Genomic DNA, 21,776 nt, shown 5'->3' with positions numbered 1-21,776 from the left:
GTTTTGAAGCCTTTAGGTTAACGATCCTGTTAAGTGTTGTTAACCCATTGTTTATTATATCAAATGAGATGTTAAATTATTACATTATCATGATATTATGATGTATTAATATATCTTAATATGATATATATACAATTAAATATCGTTACAACGATAATCGTTACATATATGCCTCGTTTCGAAATACTTAAGTTAGTAGTCTTGTTTTTACATATGTAGTTCATTGTTAATATACTTAATGATATATTTACTTATCATAATATCATGTTAAATATATATATATATATATATATATATATATATATATATATATATATATATATATATATATATATATATATATATATATATATATATATATATATATATATATATATATATATATATATCCATATATATGTCATCATATAGTTTTTACAAATATTAACGTTCGTGAATCACCGGTCAACTTGGGTGGTCAATTGTCTATATGAAACCTATTTAAATTAATCAAGTCTTAACAAGTTTGATTGCTTAACATATTGGAAACACTTAATCATATAAATATCAATTTCATTTAATATATATAAACATGGAAAAGTTCGGGTCACTGCAGTACCTACCCGTTAAATAAATTTCGTCTCGAAATTTTAAGCAGTTGGAGGTGTTGACGTATCTTCTGAAAATAAGTGTGGGTACTTCTTTATCTGATCTTCTAATTCCCAAGTGAACTCGGGTCCTCTACGAGCATTCCATCGAACCTTAACAATTGGTATCTTATTTTGCTTAAGTCTTTTAACCTCACGATCCATTATTTCGACGGGTTCTTCGACGAATTGAAGTTTTTTGTTGATTTGGATTTTGTCTAACGGAATAGTGAGATATTCTTTAGCAAAACATTTCTTCAAATTCGAGATGTGGAAAGTGTTATGTACAGCCCTGAGTTGTTGAGGTAACTCAAGTCGATAAGCTACTGGTCTGACACGATCAATAATCTTGAATGGTCCAATATACCTTGGATTTAATTTCCCTCATTTACCAAATCGAACAACGCCTTTCCAAGGTGCAACTTTAAGCATGACCATATCTCTAATTTCAAATTCTATATCTTTTCTTTTAATGTCAGCGTAGCTCTTTTGTCGACTTTGGGCGGTTTTCAAGGGTTGTTGAATTTTGATGATCTTCTCGGTAGTTTCTTGTATTATCTCCGGACCCATAATCTGTCTATCCCCCACTTCACTCCAACAAATCGGAGACCTGCACTTTCTACCATAAAGTGCTTCAAACGGCGCCATCTCAATGCTTGAATGGTAGCTGTTGTTGTAGGAAAATTCTGCTAACGGAAGGTGTCGATCCCAACTGTTTCCGAGGTCAATAACACATGCTCGTAGCATGTCTTCAAGCATTTATATCGTCCTTTGGCTCTGCCCATCAGTTTGTGGATGATAGGCAGTACTCATGTCTAGACGAGTTCCTAATACTTGCTGTAATGTCTGCCAGAATCTTGAAATAAATCTGCCATCCCTATCAGAGATAATAGAGATTGGTATTCCATGTCTGGAGATGACTTCCTTCAAATACAGTCGTGCTAACTTCTCCATCTTTTCATCTTCTCTTATTGGCAGGAAGTGTGCTGATTTGGTGAGACGATCAACTATTACCCAAATAGTATCAAAACCACTTGCAGTCCTTGGCAATTTAGTGATGAAATCCATGGTAATGTTTTCCCATTTCCATTCCGAGATTTCGGGTTGTTGAAGTAGACCTGATGGTTTCTGATGCTCAGCTTTAACCTTAGAACACTTCAAACATTCTCCTAGATATTTAGCAACATCGGCTTTCATACCTGGCCACCAAAAATGTTTCTTAAGATCCTTGTACATCTTTCCCGTTCAAGGATGTATTGAGTATCTGGTTTTATGAGCTTCTGTAAGTACCATTTCTCTCATATCTCCAAATTTTGGTACCCAAATTCTTTCAGCCCTATACCGGGTTCCGTCTTCTCGAATATTAAGATGCTTCTCTGATCATTTGGGTATTTCATCCCTTAAGTTTCCCTCTTTTAAACCTCCTTGTTGCGCCTCCTTTATTTGAGTAGTAAGGTTAGTGTGAATCATTATATTCATAGCTTTTACTTGAATAGGTTCTCTGTCCTTTCTGCTCAAGGCGTCGGCTACCACATTTGCCTTCCCCGGGTGGTAACGAATCTCAAATTCGTAATCATTCAATAATTCAATCCATCTGCGCTGCCTCATATTCAGTTGTTTCTGATTAAATATGTGTTGAAGACTTTTGTGGTCGGTATATATAATACTTTTGACCCCATATAAGTAGTGCCTCCAAGTCTTTAATGCAAAAACAACCGCGCCTAATTCCAAATCATGCGTCGTATAATTCTGCTCGTGAATCTTCAATTGTCTAGACGCATAAGCAATTACTTTCATTCGTTGCATTAATACACAACCGAGACCTTGCTTTGAGGCATCACAACATATTACAAAATCATCATTCCCTTCAGGTAATGACAATATAGGTGCCGTAGTTAACTTTTTCTTCAACAATTGAAATGCTTTCTCTTGTTCATCCTTCCATTCAAATTTCTTCCCTTTATGCGTTAAGGCAGTCAAGGGTTTTGCTACTTTGGAAAAATCTTGGATGAATCTCCTGTAATAACCATCTAGCCCTAAAAATTGGCGTATGTGTTTTGAAGTTTTCGGGGTTTTCCACTTTTCAACGGTTTCAATCTTTGCTGGATCCACCTGAATACCTTCTTTTTCACTATATGACCGAGGAATTGAACTTCTTCCAACCAAAATGCACACTTTGAAAACTTAGCGTACAATTTTTCTTTTCTTAACAACTCTAGCACTTTTCTCAAATGTTCTTCATGCTCTTGGTCATTCTTTGAATAAATAAGTATGTCATCGATGAAAACAATGACAAACTTGTCAAGGTATGGTCCACACACTCGGATCACGAGGTCCATGAACACAGATGGTGCGTCAGTCAACCCAAACGGCATAACCATTAACTCGTAATGACCGTAACGTGTCCTAAAAGCAGTCTTTGGAATATCATCCTCCTTCACCCGCATTTGATGATACCCAGAACGTAAATCAATCTTCGAATAAACCGACGAGCCTTGTAGTTGATCAAATAAGTCGTCGATTCTCGGTAGTGGGTAACGGTTCTTGATGGTAAGTTTGTTCAACTCTCGGTAGTCGATACACAACCTAAATGTACCATCCTTCTTCTTGACAAACAAAACCGGAGCTCCCCATGGTGATGTGCTTGGTCAAATGAAACCACGTTCTAAAAGTTCCTGTAATTGACTTTGTAATTCTTTCATTTCCCTGGGTGCGAGTCTGTATGGAGCACGAGCTATTGGTGCAGCTCCTGGTACAAGGTCTATTTCAAATTCAATTGATCGATGTAAGGGTAACCCCGGTAATTCTTTCGGAAATACATCGAGAAATTCTTTTGCGACGAGAATATCACTGATGTTCTTTTCTTCAGGTTTAACTTCCTTGATGTGTGCTAGAATGACGTAACAACCTTTTCTTATTAGTTTTTGCGCCTTCAAACTACTAATAAGATTTAATTTCGCATTGTTCTTTTCTCCGTACACAATTAAAGGTTTTTCTTTTTCACGCATAATGCGAATCACATTTTTGTAACAAATGACCTCTTCTCTCACCTTTTTCAACCAGTCCATACCAATTATTACATCAAAACTCCCTAACTCGACTGGTATTAAATCAATTTTAAACGTTTCATCCCCCAGTTTAATTTCTCTATCCCGACATATATTAATTTACCATTTGCTAATTCGAGTAAAAATTTACTATCCAAAGGCATCAATGGGCAACTTAACTTAGCACAAAAATCTCTACCCATATAGCTTCTATCCGCACCTGAATCAAATAAAACATAAGCAGATTTATTATCAATAAGAAACGTACCCGTAACAAGCTCCGGGTCTTCCTGCACTTCTGCCGTATTAATATTGAAAACTCTTCCGCGGCCCTGCCCATTAGTATTCCCCTGATTCGGGTAATTACTTCTAATGTGGCCCGATTTTCCATATCCATAACAAACAAATGCGGCATTACTTTTTTTGCCACTATTTATTCCTTTAGTTCTGTTAAAATTTGGTCCGTAGACCTCACACTTTTTCGCACCATGGCCAGTTCTTTTACACTTGGTGCAAAATGTCGTGCAGAACCCATTCTGGTGGTACTCTTCACACCTTTGGCATTTTTAGTTTTTGTTGTCGTTGTTGTTATTGAGGTTGTTGTTGGGATTGTTATTGTTGTTGGAACGGCTGTTGTAGTTGTTGTTGTTGTTGGTACGTTTGTTATAGTTATTGTTAGGATTGCGGTTATTGTTGCGATTGTTGTTGCGGTTGTTGGGATAGTTATTGCGATTGTGGTTGTAATTGTTGTTGTTGTTGTATTGGTGACCCTTGTCACTGGTTTCTTCCCACTTTCTCTTGAGTTGTTTCGTGTTGGCTTCTTCGGCCGCCTGCTCTTTAATTCTTCCCTCAATCTGATTTATGAGTTTATGAGCCATTCGACTTGCCTTTTGTATGGAAGCGGGCTCGTGTGAACACACATCTTCTTGAATCTTTACTGGTAACCCTTTTATAAACGCGTCAATCTTCTCTTCTTCATCTTCGAACGTTCCTGGACATAATAGGCACAACTCTGTGAATCGTCGTTCATATGTGGTAATGTCGAACCCTTGTGTTCGTAACTCTCTAAGCTCTACCTTGAGCTTATTGACTTCGTTTCTAGGACGGTACTGCTCGTTCATCAATTGCTTGAATGCCGACCACAGTAGTGCGTAAGCAGCATTTTGTCCTACCTGTTCAAGATAGGTGTTCCACCACGTTAACACAGTACCTGTGAAGGTATGCGTAGCGTACTTAACTTTGTCCTCTTCAGTACACTTACTTATGACAAACACCGATTTGACTTTCTTGGTCCACCGTTTCAATCCAATTGGTCCTTCAGTTCCATCAAATTCCAAAGGTTTGCAGGCAGTGAATTCTTTGTAGGAGCATCCTACACGATTTCTTGTGGAATTAGTTTCACTGCTAGATCTAGAGTTATTGTTATTTTGCATCGCAGCCTGTACTGCGGCTATGTTTGCTGCAAGGAAAACACGGAAGTCTTCCTCGCTCATGTTCAAATTCTGACGAGTCGCCGGTGCCATTTCCTTCAAAATAGCCAAAAGAATTGAGTTAATTATATAGAATTTAAGAGTAGTCAATAGTATCTCGTAGCATTATATGAATTTATTTATAAAAGTTTTTTCTTCATATTAGCATTTTATAGTTTTAATTCGGGTAGTACCTTCCCGTTAAGTTCATACTTACTAGCTACTATACAACTACTACGCTTCTATATGAAAAACTTATTATAATAATATTTCGCGTTCAAACTTTATACAATATTTTACAAACTTATAATATCGCTATAATACATATAGGATGAAATATAGCACATAATAACTTTACTACTCGGCAGCTATAAAGGCAATTCTAGTTAATACGCAAGTTGCTCAGCAAAAGAAATAAAGACACGTAATTCATAAGTCCATAAACAAGTCATGCATTCTGGTTTTACTAAGACGACTTCCCATCCTTGATCTTGTGGAAAGTAACCGTTATGACCATTGGCTAGGCAGCATGTTGTCATGTCGTCAAAAGGATGAGGGTTTAGTATTGCCCAACAGCCTCGTAGCAATCTAAAAACCTTGTTTCTTACCCCAACTACTGAGTCCGTCACTTGTGAAAATGTTTTATTTAAAAGTTTCAACCCAATGTTCTTTTTCTCAATTTGATGAGAAGTGAACATTATTAACCCGTAAGCAAAACATGCTTCTTTATCTTGCATGTTAGAAGCTCTTTCTAAAGAACGGAGTCCTATGTTGGGATATATTGAGTCAAAATAGGTTCGTAACCCGTAGCGTAAAATTGCATCTGGGTTTTCCGCACTAAATGCCTTACAGAAAACTTGGCGTAACTTAAAGTCTCTCCAATGTGATATACCCCATCTTTCAAAGAAAAGCCTTTTATATACTAAGGCATGCCTGTAATGTCTTTTAAACGTTTGACAAACTAATTTTGCCGTAACTAATTGTGCTGATGAATTCTGCCCGACTCTAGACAATATTTCATCAATCATATCTCCTGGTAGGTCTTCTAAAATTTTTGGTTGTTTATCCTTAACGTCCATTTTGTTTTTATACTGTAAAATACACAAGGATTAGATTCGTAAAAGATAATTAACAAACAATACAAGCAATTTTTACATAGAACATAAAAGTACAAGCACACTACAATACATATAATACACAACATGATTACAATCCTCTAATCTGAATCATTGGTTTCTTCTTCTTCGGACTTGGTTCGTTTTCCTAATTTTCTAGGGATATATGGTGCTCCTCTAATACGAGCCGTTGTTTTCCACAATAGTTTAGAAAAACCTGGTGGTTTAGAGGTTCCCGGGTTATTGTTACAATTTAGGAAATACGGACGTTGCCGATACATATAAAGTTCATCGGGGTTGGAATCAGGTTTCTCTATTTTTATACATTTTCCCTTATTATTTTTTTTTGCCATATTAAATTGGGTCGAGGTAATTTCTATAACATCATCGGAATCCTCATCGGGATCCGATTCATCGGAACATTGGTAATCTTCCCAATATTTTGCTTCCTCGGCGGAAACACCATTGACCATTTTTAACTTTGGTCTGTTGTTGAGGATTTTCTTTTATTTAAACGATTTACTGTAGGTATCAATATTTCTTCCTCCGAAACCTCTTCTTCTTTCGGTTCTTCCTCCTCCGGTTTCTCCTCTTCCGGTTCCTCTTCTTTCGGTTCCTCCTCTTCCGGTTCCTCCTCTTCCGGTTCTTCTTCGAGAATTTGTGAATCTTCCCAAATTATATTTGACTTTTCATTATTATTAGGTGAGTCAATGGCATTTGTACTAGTGGTAGACATCTATCACACAATATCAAACACATTAAGAGGTTAATATATCACATAATATTTACATGTTAATAATATATAGTTTCCAACAAAAATATTTAGCAATCGTTTTTAAAGATTACACGGTCGAAGTCCAGACTCACTAATGTATCCTAACAAACTCGATAAGACACACTAATGCAAATTTCTGGTTCTCTAAGACCAACGCTCGGATACCAACTGAAATGTCCCGTTCATATTGATTATAAACGTTCCATATTAATTGATTTCATCGCGAGGTTTTGACCTCTATATGAGACATTTTTCAAAGACTGCATTCATTTTTAAAACAACCATAACCTTTATTTTATCAATAAAAGTTTAAAAAGCATTACGTAGATTATCAAATAATGATAATCTAAAATATACTGATTACACACTACCATTACATAATGGTTTACAATAAGAATATATTACATCAAAAATACGTTTCTTGAATGCAGTTTTTACATAATATCATACAAGCATGGACTCCAAATCTTGTCCTTATTTTAGTATGCAACAGCAGAAGCTTTTAATAATCACCTGAGAATAAACATGCTTAAAATGTCAACAAAACATGTTGGTGCGTTATAGGTTTAACCTATATATTATCAAATCATAATAATAGACCACAAGATTTCATATTTCAATAAACATCCCATACATAGAGATAAAATTCATTCATATGGTGAACATCTGGTAACTGACATTAACAAGATGCATATAGAATATCTCCATCATTCCGGGACACCCATCGGACATGATAATTTCGAAGTACTAAAGGATTCCAAATTCTAGAATGGGGCTTGTTGGGCCAGATAGATCTATCTTTAGGATTCGTGTCAATTTGGGGGTCTGTTCCCAAATTCTTAGGCTACCAAGATAAAAAGTGGCATATTCGGCTTCGATCATTCACCCATATAATGTAGTTTCATTTACTTGTGTCTATTTCATAAAACATTTATAAATTTGCATTTATTCTCATCCCAAAATATTAGATTTTTAAAAGTGGGACTATAACTCACTTTCACAGATTTTTACTTCGTCGGGAAGTAAGACTTGGCCACTGATCGATTCACGAACCTATAACAAATATGTACATATATATCAAGGTATGTTCACAATATATTTACAACATTTTTAATACGTTTTACTGTTTTAAGTTTATTAAGTCAGCTGTCCTCGTTAGTAACCTACAACTAGTTGTCCACAGTTAGATGTATAGAAATAAAGCAATATATATTATCTCGAATCAATCCACGACCTCGTGTATACAAGCCTCAGGATAGATCACAACTCAAAGTATATAATATTTTGGAATCAACCTCAACCCTGTATAGCTAACTCCAACATTACTGCATATAGAGTGTCTATGGTTGTTCCGAAATATATATATAGATGGGTCGATATGATATGTCAAAACATTGTATTCGTGTCTATGGTATCCCAAGATTACATAATATAATAGAATACATGTATAATACAATATGAGTTAGCTAGGATATGATTAATATAGATTTGTTACCAATTTTCACGTAGCTACAACAAGAAAAATTTTCCAATCTTGTTTTACCCATAACTTCTTCGTTTTAAATCCGTTTTGAGTGTTTCAAGTTGCTATGGTTTCATATTGAACTTAATTTTATGAATCTAAATAGAAAAAGTATAAGTTTATAGTCAGAAATACAGGTTACAAGTTGTTTTTGTAAAGGTAGTCATTTCAGTCGAAAGAACGACGTCTAGATGACCATTTTGGAAAACATACTTCCACTTTGAGTTTAACCATGATTTTCGGATATAGTTTCATGTTCATAAGAAAAATCATTTTCCCAGAAGAAAAACTTTTAAATCAAAGTTTATCATAGTTTTTAATTAACTAACCCAAAACAGCCCGCGGTGTTACTACGACGGCGTATATCCGGTTTTACGGTGTTTTTTGTATTTTCTGGTTTTAAATCATTAAGTTAGCATATCATATAGATATAAACCATGTGTTTAGTTGATTTTAAATGTCAAGTTAGAAGGATTAACTTTTGTTTGCGAACAAGTTTAGAATTAACTAAACTATGTTATAGTGATTTCAAGTTTAAACCTTCGAATAAGGTAGTTTTATATATATGAATCGAATGATGTTATGAACATCATTACTACCTCAGGTTTTGTGGATAAACCTACTAGAAATGAGAAAAATAGATCTAGCTTCAAAGTATCCTTGGATGGCTTGAAAGTTCTTGAAGCAAAATCATGACACGAAAATATGTTCAAGTAAGATTTCCACTCGAAATAAGATTGTTAAAGTTATCGAAATTGAATCAAAATTTGGATATGAGTATTACCTTATATTAGAAAGATATCTTACTGTAAATAAGAAAGATTTCTTGTGGTTGGATGATCACTCAAAGTGGATTTGCAAGATTGGAAGTACGCTAGCAAACTTGGAAGTGTTGTTGGTATGTTCTTGAGTAGTTGTTTTATAACTTGGTTTATTGTTAGGACCTCGAAGTTGTATAGTGTTAATGTGAATTAAGCTTAAATGAAGGTTCCTTAGAAGAGGGCTATATAAGGAACCTAAGTAGTCCTAATTAGATAGCCATTGTATTGTAACTGAGTTCTAGAAGCTGTGGAATGTAATTTGTACCGATTCTTTCTCATACTGAGTCTTCTTCCTACATACCGAATCTCACTCTATCTTATCATTTCTCTCAATCTTAACATGATCTGACCTGTCATTTGGTATCAGAGCTTCCAGGAAGTGATTCTACATCACTATATCGATCCAGAGATTGTAGATTACAGAATCTGAATACTCTCGGTAAAATGAATCAGATTCGGTATTATCGAAATTGATAATCTGACGTTCAGATTCTTGTGATAAGTTCAGCGAAGGTGTATTAGGTCTATCAGAAAGAGTTTCGATCATCATTACAGCTTATTAACTTCAATTATGGAGAATCAAGTTGATTTTTAGAGTTTGTGGCTAAAAATCTCGGTATTGCTTAATTCAAGCTTGATTCTAGATTTTTGTGAAGATTTAAAGATTCAGTTGTGTTCGTGAGGTGTTAAATCACATTTCTGTCAGTTCAATTTCTTCAATTCTTCAAGTTTTGAAGATTTGATCAACATTCGGTATCATAACCGTCATACCGAGTCTGCTTCATTACTGAAAATTCATCTTAAGTGTTGCAAATTGTGGTGTGTTTGTGATTTTATCACATTCGGTTTGATTATACGCAGCTAATTGGTGTAGTTTGAGAAAGGATTCTGTTATATTTCTAAGTTTTAGACTTAGACTCGGTATTGTCAACTGCTACAGTTGACATTCAGTATCCTGAATCTTCGATATCATTGATATTCTGTTTGTTACTAACTTGTTTTCTTGTGCATCAAGGTTACCGAATCTAATTCAAGGGAATTGGATTGAGTTTACACATAATATTTTACAGAATTTGACTACCGAGTCATTTACCGAATCAGAATCTCGGTTTCACTTAATTCTTTGGTTTTAAGTATTCTGAGGCTTCAAGTTGTGTGGTTACCGAATCCATACCGAATTTGGGTGTGTTACTTGTGATTCTTATCAGTTTCTGATACAGAATCTAGTTTACCGAATTGTTACCGAATCTGCTACAGTACCGAACCACTTACCGAATCTGCTACTATACCGAATCTTTACCGAATCTGACATTCTTGTTAGATTTTATACTGAACCCTGATCATAGATTGTGTTTAATACCGAATCTATACCGAATCTACCTCAATTTAAGATGTCTACTCAGGACACTCTTATCATTGGATCAGATTCCCGACCTCCAGTGTTGTTTGATGGCAAGTACACTCAGTGGCTTCATCGTATCACCCAGAATATAGACTATAAGGGTGAGAAAGCTAAACATATATGGGCTTCTCTGAGAGATGGTCCAGTTGTTGATTTTCATCCGGATACTGGTATGCCAATTCCAGTCTATGAACTTTCTGGTGATAAACGTGAAAGAGCTCAGGGTGACATAGAGGCTAAGAATATTGTCATGCAAGAATATTGTCATGCAAGCCCTCTTCTATATCCCACCATTACAAGGCTTAGCACACAATCTATGCAATTCCCGGGGTTCTAACAATCTCCCCCTTTGCATTGATTGTGTGCAAAAATTTAGCAACCTTACATATTACATACAAAAAATCTAAAACTACTAAACTAGTCTTCGATTTATGTATGTTGCCGTTGTTGATGATCTTGAATTTCTTAAATTCTTTGAGCTTCAACAGACTTCTTGAGAATCTTCTTTGATTTTGCAATTTGCTGAAGATCCCGTACTTTCCCTTATATCTCCCCCTCAAAATGTGATTATCCCTTAAGCATATTTTGATCTAAGAGGGAAAGGGTATCAGAGCCTACATAAAGATAATCGGCGTTGAATCTTCATGCATAGCTCCCCCTTGACTAATGCGGAAACTTAATCAAGGTATCAGAGTCAGGAATCGTGGTAAGCATGTGTTCACTCTCCCTGGAAAGAATAACCGGTACTCCCCCTGGAAGTAAGAACACTTTCTCCCCCTTGACAAGTTACGTCAGTCAAGGTATGATGTTTAACATCTATTTGAAGATCGGGTCCCATACTGAAGTATATGGAAACCGTAGTGAAGTTAAATCATCTTTGTTTGAAATACCACTGATAGGTATTATCAATGGCATCTATGGATTCTTCACTCCACTTTGTCGGGACACTTGGTTTAGCTTTTGAGAATAGTTCTGGTGATAGTGAAGGGAATGAAGTTTTAGCCATATTCACGGATCGTGGCTTAAACTTGAGCAACTCTTGAAAAGAGTATTTGGTTGTAGTTGTTGTTGTTGCTGAAGCAGGTGTGGTTCCAGCTTTGAATGATACTTGTTTCGGAAACTGAAGCTTTGAGGTTTGAGAAACAAGGTCCACTTTGATGCGAGGGGTTTTTCTCGAACCTGTGGATGACTTCTTGGTTTTGTGTGGAAACCAACCATATTGATCACGATAACCCATAATTTCTCTATTCTCCCCATATGTGGTTTTCAGAAACGGACGATTCACGTTGGTTTCATAACCGGAATAAATCTTTTTGCTCGAGGAAAATGTTGTCTTTGGTTTAGGAACTGTAGGAGGAGTGGATTCCATCTTGAGGACCTTCTTCTCAACCGTTTGAGGAGAATCTGGAATCGTAGACGTTGATTTATCCACTACAGATATCGGATCAGTATTAACTCCTAGTGACACCGTTTTGGGTTTTGGAATTGGTGTTGATTTAACATCTAACTCATTTTGTAACTCAGACATACGTTTCTCAAATTCACACATTAATGTTTGATTTTGAATCCGAGCATGATAAAGATCATTGCGAAGTTGAGTGATGATCTTTGAATCAAGCTCACGTTCCTTGAAAAGTATCAGTTTTTCAACAACCTGTGAACTTTGAAGAGTAATCACTTTCTTTTGAAGCTTTTCAGATTCTGATTTACTGTATGCAACGAGAGATTCCAGTTCTTTGATTTGAGCTTGCAACTTGGAAATTTCTGAAGATGTCGTTTGAACTTCTTGTTCTTTCATCTGCTCAAGTTCTGTTTGAAGTCGTTGATGAAGTTTGTGTTGTATAAAGATACAATAGGAAGGTTCACTTCTGTTGTGGCGTGAACAACTATATTCATAATGTGCAGTCTTTTCAACAGACGATGGTTCGCGTGGAGTCATTAACAAAGCAATTGACTCAAGTTGTTTAGCTTTTGTATCTTCCATAAATCTGATAAAAGCACATTTTTCGGGAGTGTTGTAACAACAAGAACATCTCTTGTCTCGATGATTGAATCTTACAATGAAATCGGGTGTCATCATCACGAAACGTTGAATAATATCAAGTATTATCGTCTTTTCTCCCCCTCAAAATATGATTCCGGTGAATCAAATTTTGTTTTTGAACGTTTTGTTGACTTTCGTTAAGTCCTCGTTAGTCTAGATTCGGTAACAGACCACCCTTGTAAATTATGATAAACTGACAGGGGCTGAATTGTCAAATATGCTGTCAGATTTGGTAAGAGACAGATCTTGCAAAAATTGAAACCTATCAGGGACTAAAAGTGACAATTTTGCTCCTGATTACCAAACTTGGGCTTATAGATTCGGTAACAATTGGGCTGATGAGTTGATTGGCCCAATAGCAATAAAACAAATATCCAGTACCGAGAGTCTGAATCAAATGTAATCAGATGGTGATTGTTCCTCAACTACCAAAGATAATATACCGAAGCTAATACCAAGTGTTGTACCGAATCAGGAGCCTAGTTGAATACCGAATGGATTACCGTAGTTAATACTGAATTCACTATACCGAGTGTGAACCGAGTCTGGTTGCTAGTATTATCATCTTCATCAAACATCTAGTCATGAAGAAATTCACCAAAATCTTGTAACCTTCAAATTGAGGTCTAAAATAGCCAAGTAAAGGCTCGATTAACACCTTTTGTTAAGCATCGAAGTCCACAACATCTTCAAAATCACTGAATTAAAGATGAAAAGCTCCAACAAAAATGAAGAACAAGCTAAAAATTGAAATCAAAATTCGTAGTGTTTCAGGTTATGATTCCTTGACGAAACTTGCTTAGAATCAATCCAGGAACACTCGAAAATTATCCTTATAACATAAAACCTCCTAAATCGTTCGAGTTAAAATGTTGACCGAGATGAGCAAATGGTTGACTTCGTGAATTCGAGTTTGAAACTTGAAGTTTGGATCTGAGATTTTGCGTACACGTTTACGATGAGATTGTGAACATATCTGCAATTTTACTTTGCTCTAATTCGTTCGAAATCATTCCGGAGACCAAACGAGCTTGAGTTCAGTTAACGATGAACTCGAGTTGATACGCCACTGCTTTGTTGTTGTTAGATCGAATTGAAGGTTGACGAGTGTTAGGATTTGCTTGTAGATCACGAATTTGTATCTAAATTGTGTTTATAATCATCTTTGAACGAATTGATGATTTTGAGCTTGAATAAAGATGAAGAACATGTGTAACTGTAGTGACTCTGACTTTTAATTTTTTGATTTTTATCTTCAAACACTTAACATGTTTATTCTATATCTTTCTGATCTGAAAACTCAAGCTTATTTGGTTACAGAATCTCAAGTTTTCATGACTACCGAATCTGCTTGAATTGTGTTTAAAAATTGACTAAGTGTTGTTCTGATTCTTTGTGTTATATAATTGATTTTGCATGATGAATTTGTATTGTGATGAATATCATATGAATGTCATGATTGTCAATTACTTGTTCATATTTGAGAATAAAGGATTTTTATATCTTTGAAAAACCATAAAAATCATAAAATATAAAAGATAAAACATATACAAAGGATTTCAAAGGCAAATAAGAATAGAGATATATGCTTTATGTTAAATATCTTGTGGTCTTCTATTTCTTATTTATACAGCTAAATGACGAACAATCACTTCATCAACTCTGAAACCAACATTCCCTGCAACTACTGGACTGCAATTCTAGAGAGACACACTCTGTGGCCTGCTCTAAACTCTACAGTCAGTGTACCTGTAACAGATCTGGAGCTACTTAACAGAACAATTAGGTTTGTGGAAGCTACACAACCTACTGCTGAAAATCCAGATGGAACACAAGCTCGTTTTGAATTTCAACTGAGAGGAATTCAAGGGAGGAGGAGTATCACTAAGGCTGATTTCAGGAGGATATTCAAACTTCCTATTGTGCAGAATGCTCCTGCTTTTCCTACTACTCAGCAGATGATGTCATCTGTCTTCGATCTTGGTTATGTTGGAGCCCGCAATGTTCCTCCGGCTAAGTTTCAGAAGAAATATATGCACTCAAGGTGGTATGTGATCTTCTCAATCATCAACGGATGCTTGCTGATGACAAGGAGTGGATCCGACAGCCTGACTGTGCCTATGCTGAAGTTGTTCTACTCTTTCATAAGAGTAGAAGCTCCTGACTATGCAGAACTAATATGGGATTTAGTTCAAGCTCAAGTTGATAAACCAAGGGGTTCATACATCCCTTGCGAAAGGTTTTTCTGTATCTTTATCCATGATGCTATAAATGCTTGCAGAAATGCAAATATATTTGTACCAGGTACACATGGATTACAGATGAAACGATTTTGGGAGCTAAAGATGAATACCCCGATGGTATCTGATAATCAATTCACTGCGCCGTTTCCAAATTGGCTAGTGAGGCAAGCTGAACCCCAAGACGCTCGTATGCGTTCTTATTTTGAGGCTGTAGGAATACCTCTTCTGAACCCGGTACAACAAGAACAAGTTGAACCCGCCGCGGTTCCAGCCCCAGAGGTTGTAGAGGAACCTGTAGTACAACCACCTGGACCAGCTAATCCTCCACTTAGGGTGAACCTTAAACGATCTAGGGCAGCACACCAAGCTCAACCCATGAGGATCAGGGAACCTAGTCCAACTAGGATTGAACCAACCCTTTCCACAACACCCGAAGTGAGCAGTGACACCGACACTTCAGCAACATCATCTGAATCATCTCCCAAACATTCTCCTAAGAGAAATCGATATATACCTGATGAGATGATTCAGACTCCGCCAACCCAACGAGTAACTAGATCTAGGACTTTGACACCTATCGTCCGCTAAACAGTTACTACAACCGTTGGTGATACGGACCAAGACCTAGAGCCAATTAGGTCACCCTCACCCATCTCCGTATCACATCCAATAATAACAGTAAGCCCTACGCTAAATGAAGTGCAAGCTTCAGTAGGCAAGAGATTTAAATGCATGGATGGTACAAAGACCACTAAGCCCATCCAATCTAAACAGGACTTAAGAATAAATCCTACAAAGCAAGGTGCTTCTGCATCTAAGGAAGTAAAGTCTTCCTCTGCAGTAAAGTCTGCGTTGACTCAATCAATTGAGGAAACTCAATCATTGAAGTCCAGAACAGCCGAAGGGGAGCCGAAAAATCTTGAAAAGGCACCCTACGTATCGGCTGGAAATCCTCCTGTGCCTCAACGTACAACAGGGTCTCGAGGTCCGGCTTATCTTGATGAGGGAGATCTGCCGCGTCCCATGGAAATGAGTCAACATGACAATCCTTCGGGATATTTATCAGACTTCCAGCAGACTGATCCCTTGGTTCATGAAAGTGATCCATTGGATCAAACCACTTCTCTTCTGGATTCTGAATCTTAGGGTCTGGAGGAAGAGTCCTTAACTGAAAGAGATTTGCCACCTCATGGTATATCAATGATTTCGGGAGTCGGAGATAGCAATATCTCTGCGAGAGCTAAACCGACGGGTAGTTCTGCTACTCTGTCAGAGTCCCATGAGACTAAAGTCATGGAGGCGGATGCTTCGAAAGAAACTTCGCCGGTGACAACTCCGGTTGTTACCCTCATGAATCTGACTAGTAGTATGTACAGCCCTACATATAAGAATAATACCGCACAATCATCCTTACCTACCCTCACGACAACTCAAACACTTCCATCGACATCACCTTCAACAGGTACTGCTGCTGCTACTGTTCCCATTGTTACTTTTCCATCATCACCCTCTCGTTTACCACATTTCTATGATGCTTTGGAGCAAGAATATTTCAGTCGTATGTTTTCTAGAGTCAATCTTGATGTTCTTCGACACACTTCACTTCAAGCATTGTTTCGTGCTCGTGTTCGATATCCACTTACTTCCTGCTCTTCTCCTTTGAGTCCTCACCGTGATGATGAACATGACGATTCTGATCCTCAGAATAGTCATGAGGGGGAGATAGGAGTAGATGGAGAATATCTATCGATGAACATTTCAACCAAGGGTGGTGGTGTGAGGTCTTCATTAGCTTCACAAGCTCAACAAGTTCAAACGGAATCAGAAATGGTTTCTACACATGATGAAATTGATGATAAGGAGCCTGAGCAAGTTATAATTCCAATTGTTCATAATGAGGCTGATAGTGGACCAGTAGATGAGGATTTGAACTTAAGTGATTTTTATCTTGAAGAGACGGATAATGATGGGTTTGTCATCTTAAGCAAGTTATCTTCAGTATCTTCAATTCTGGAAGATGTAGAGATTGTAGATGAAGGGAATCCTGATCCAGTAATTGAAAGTGATGATGAAATGGATTCTTCTGATGACGATGAAGACAATCTTTATGTTAATCCAAATGATGATGATATCTTTGATCATATTGAAGATAATGATGTTCCAAATGATGATGCAACAAATCCTGCTGATCATTCATCGAATTCTACATCCTCATCGAGTTCACATCCAACAAATGCTAATGAAAGCTCAACTTCTGGTGCATCTACATCAAGTGAAATAGTAAATTCTAGATTCAAATACAACCATGGAATATTCTTTAAGAATCAGGAACAAAGATTGTTATTGGGAGTTGAACATGATTTTATAACGTTACGAAACACATTCATGGAAGAAAATGCTTACAAGATCTTCCACATTAATGATACACCAAGGAGTAAAAGGTTTACTTATATAGGTTCACGATTGCTTCTAGCAAGTGAAAGGAATTGGTATGAGTTTATGTGGAGGAAACATATCAACAAAAATGAAGATGATTTGTGGCTTCAAAGAAAATATCGTATTTCAGAAGTGTTGAATATTGCTCGAGTCGGAGTAGAGATAAGTGAAAAGAAAGACGTCATCAGTCAGTTCCACGTTATTAGAGAAGATGAGAAAGAGTACAAGTTCACAGAAGCAGATTTTCATAATCTTGATATGCTTGAAATCATTCACATCTACAACTATCTCAGTATCATCACCATTCGACCTTTTGCTAAAGCTCAAGCTTTGAAAGCTGTGAAAAGATATATGATGGAGACAATTAAACTGATAAGACGTGAAGATTTTCAAATAGGTCTCGAAGCAAATAGGAAAAAGATTCGAATAACATGTCCGAATCAATTTACGGAGGGACTGAAGGATATGAGGATGTTTCAAATGCAATTCAAACCCGAAGGGTTTGTATTTGTAAATTCTCAAAAGGAAAAGGTGTTCATTCATACTGAAGAGCTGAATAAATATTCAGATGGAACACTTAAGGCTGCACTGAAGTATCTTAAAATTCGTCAAAGCAAGGTTGATGACTTTGATATAAAAATGGGTCTTGGAGAGTTTATAAAGCATATCAGAGATTGTTTAAAGCTCCGAATCCGTACAAGACAGTTTGAGATTCTTCATGGCCAGAGAAAGAGAAGGTATTTCAAGGAAATGGATGAATATCCATTACATGAGGGAGATCCAAGGAAAGTGTGGGGAGTCTGGAAAACTTCTAAGCAAATTTCAGAAAATCAAGTAGAAGTTTCAAAACTAGATGGCTCACGATGGAAACTAACGTTTGGACCTCTCAAGATTTCACAATAGGATTATATTGTAAAGTTCACATTTAACACTAAGGGGGAGATTGTTAGGACCTCGAAGTTGTATAGTGTTAATGTGAATTAAGCTTAAATGAAGGTTCCTTAGAAGAGGGCTATATAAGGAATCTAAGTAGTCCTAATTAGATAGCCATTGTATTGTAACTGAGTTCTAGAAGCTGTGAAATGTAATGTGTACCGATTCTCTCTCATACCGAGTCTTCTTCCTATATACCGAATCTCACTCTATCTTATCATTTCTCTCAATCTCAACATGATCTGACCTATCATTTATGTATGGATTTATGAACTATATTGAGCTAGATTTTGTTGAAGATGATGAAGAACACTTAGAACAATGGAAGAACACTTGAGAGAGAGTAATTTGATTCAATAAAATTGAAAAGTGAATGTGTTTGTGTGTATGCATGATCACGTGAACTAAGGCCTTCAATATAGGCTCCATTAGTTTGTTGTTTTGTTAGATATTTCTTGCTAGATGTTAAATGATGGTTCTCAAATGTGTTAGGTGACTCACACGTGCTACTAAGAGTTGATCATTGAAGTGTATATATGAGATGGCTCACCAAAATCCCTATTGACGCAGCACATCATTCATCGGTCCCATTACGAGGTTTTCCCTCTATATGATACGTTTTACAAACATTGCATTCATTTCAAAAGACGCGCTTTCTATATAAGAAAGTTTTAAAATTTGTATACATTTTTAAAGCATGTACATAAATATTTTTGACTTGTGGTGATTTCTACATATAGACAATCTCAATAAATGATAGTTCCTAATAATACATCAGTTGATTAAACAGTCAAAATATAATACATATTAATGTTTGAATGCAAGTTTCCTTAAAAAAATATGCCATGTAAGTCTTCATGCACATAGTAGTTAAACAGCGGAAGCTTCTATATACCTGAGAATAAACATGCTTAAAAGTGTCAACCAAAAAGGTTGGTGAGTTCATAGTTTATCATAATCAATCATTTCCGTAATAGTAATAGACCACAAGATTTCAATTTCCATAAATATTCGTACACTCGCAAGTGTATAAAAGTATTCTATAAGTTGTTGAGCGCTTCGGTAACCATACTTAACAATTAATGTGGCATATTCCCTTTATTATGAAATCTCCATACACTGTACCAAGTGTAGCAAAAAATGAAGTACTATGCAATCGTTTACGATACTTGAGCGACTAGCCCGGTTGGGATTGTCAAACCCGATAGATCTATCAATAGGATTCGCGCTTACATGCTCTTACAACATGTAAATATTAGTTACCAAGCTATTAGGGAAAAATAGCAAAGTGGTACAACTCAACATAGAATATGTTTTTAGTACTTATGTCCATTTCGTAAAACAGTTATAAAATACGCATGTATTCTCAGCCCAAAAATATATATAAAAAGGGAGCTATGAAAACTCACGTATCAATATTGTGGTTCAATATTGTAGGAAAAGTATGCAGACGTAACGGAAATGATAAATGCAAGGTTGGCCTTTGATTCACGAACAATACCCCCGATCAATACCCATAACCTCCTTTTTTAATACCCATGAATTCCTTAGCTTTAACCCATTTGAAAAATCAATTTTGAAATCACTTGAACATAACCTCGTCGTAGTATTTTATGTATATTACTAATACTAATATTAATGATTAATGATACTACTTAATAATAATACTAATATTAAAATTAAGAGTAATAATAATAAAAATAATAATAAGAATTTAGTACTACGGAGTAATATATCTATATCAATCTATGTGAATGAATTGAACCAGAAACATAATTATTCCATATATATAGTATAAATATAATAATTTAATAATATTGAAATAAAATATAATAATATAATATTATAATAAAGTAATAATATAATAATATTAAAATAATATAATAATAAAAGGAATCAAACGTGTGAATTAGAATTCAATAATATCTGCCGACAGTTTTTACGAACCGGTATTTCGTACTCTTGTTGCTAATAATTGACGGGTAAAAGTATGAGTAAAAATTCCACTTTTTATATTTGAATACATATATATCTGTTTTGGTCTTAAGCTTTATGAAATTAGTTGTAAAAAGATTCATTTATAAAGTTTATAAGCGTAATATGTGTTTTCCTAGTTTTTGACAGGACAAAGATATATAATATAATATAAATTTTAATATAACAATATAATAAATATAATAATATAATAATATTAAAATAAAATATAATAATATAATAATAAATTTAGAATCAAATTTGAATCATAACCTTTTAAAAAGTCGTATTTATTAAATACTTCAGGGGTATATTATGTAACTTATAATTAATAATTTCTATCATGTCACTTTCGTATGAATAGTAAATTAATTAATTTCATTTCATTTACTATTCATATGAATAGTAAATGAATTAATTTCGATTCAACTATTTAAGCTGCACGTTGTTGTACGTTGTTCTTTACAAATTGTACATTTTTAATTTAACTTCGTTTCTTAAAAAAAATTACAAAAGTTATATCATAAAAATAAAACGACTTAATGCGTAAAATTTTTAATTTGAAATAGCATCGTTTAATAGTAAATTTTTATCATTTCATATATAAATCATGACGGGTTCGAGTTTTAAATTATAGGTTGTTCGTGAATCGTAGGGTAAAGTCCAATGGTTAAAAAAATATTTTAATGCAACACATCAATTTGCTTATCTTGTCGGAATTATCATATTTTAAATTTGACCGAAATTTCCGGGTCATGACAATATTCCAATAGTAATTACATTTAGAAACTGGGTATTGTACGAGTACGAATACAGGTGCATACGAGTAGAATTGTTGATGAAAGTGAATGAGGATGTAATTGTAAGCATTTTTGTTAAGTAGAAGTACTTTGATAAGTGTATTGAAGTCTTTCAAAAGTGTATGAATACATATTAAAACACTACATGTTTATACATTTTAACTGAGTCGTTAAGTCATCGTTAGTCGTTACATGTAAGTGTTGTTTTGAAGCCTTTAAGTTAACGATCCTGTTAAGTGTTGTTAACCCATTGTTTATTATATTAAATAAGATGTTAAATTATTACATTATCATGATATTATGATGTATTAATATATCTTAATATGATATATATACAATTAAATGTCGTTACAACGATAATCATTACATATATGCCTCGTTTCGAAATCCTTAAGTTAGTAGTCTTGTTTTTACATATGTAGTTCATTGTTAATATACTTAATGATATATTTACTTATCATAATATCATGTTAACTATATATATATATATATATATATATATATATATATATATATATATATATATATATATATATATATATATATATATATATATATATATATATATA

The sequence above is a fragment of the Rutidosis leptorrhynchoides genome, chromosome 7 (assembly GCF_046630445.1).
Source record: "Rutidosis leptorrhynchoides isolate AG116_Rl617_1_P2 chromosome 7, CSIRO_AGI_Rlap_v1, whole genome shotgun sequence".
Lineage (NCBI taxonomy): Eukaryota > Viridiplantae > Streptophyta > Magnoliopsida > Asterales > Asteraceae > Rutidosis > Rutidosis leptorrhynchoides.
Note: the sequence above shows the minus strand (reverse complement) of the source record.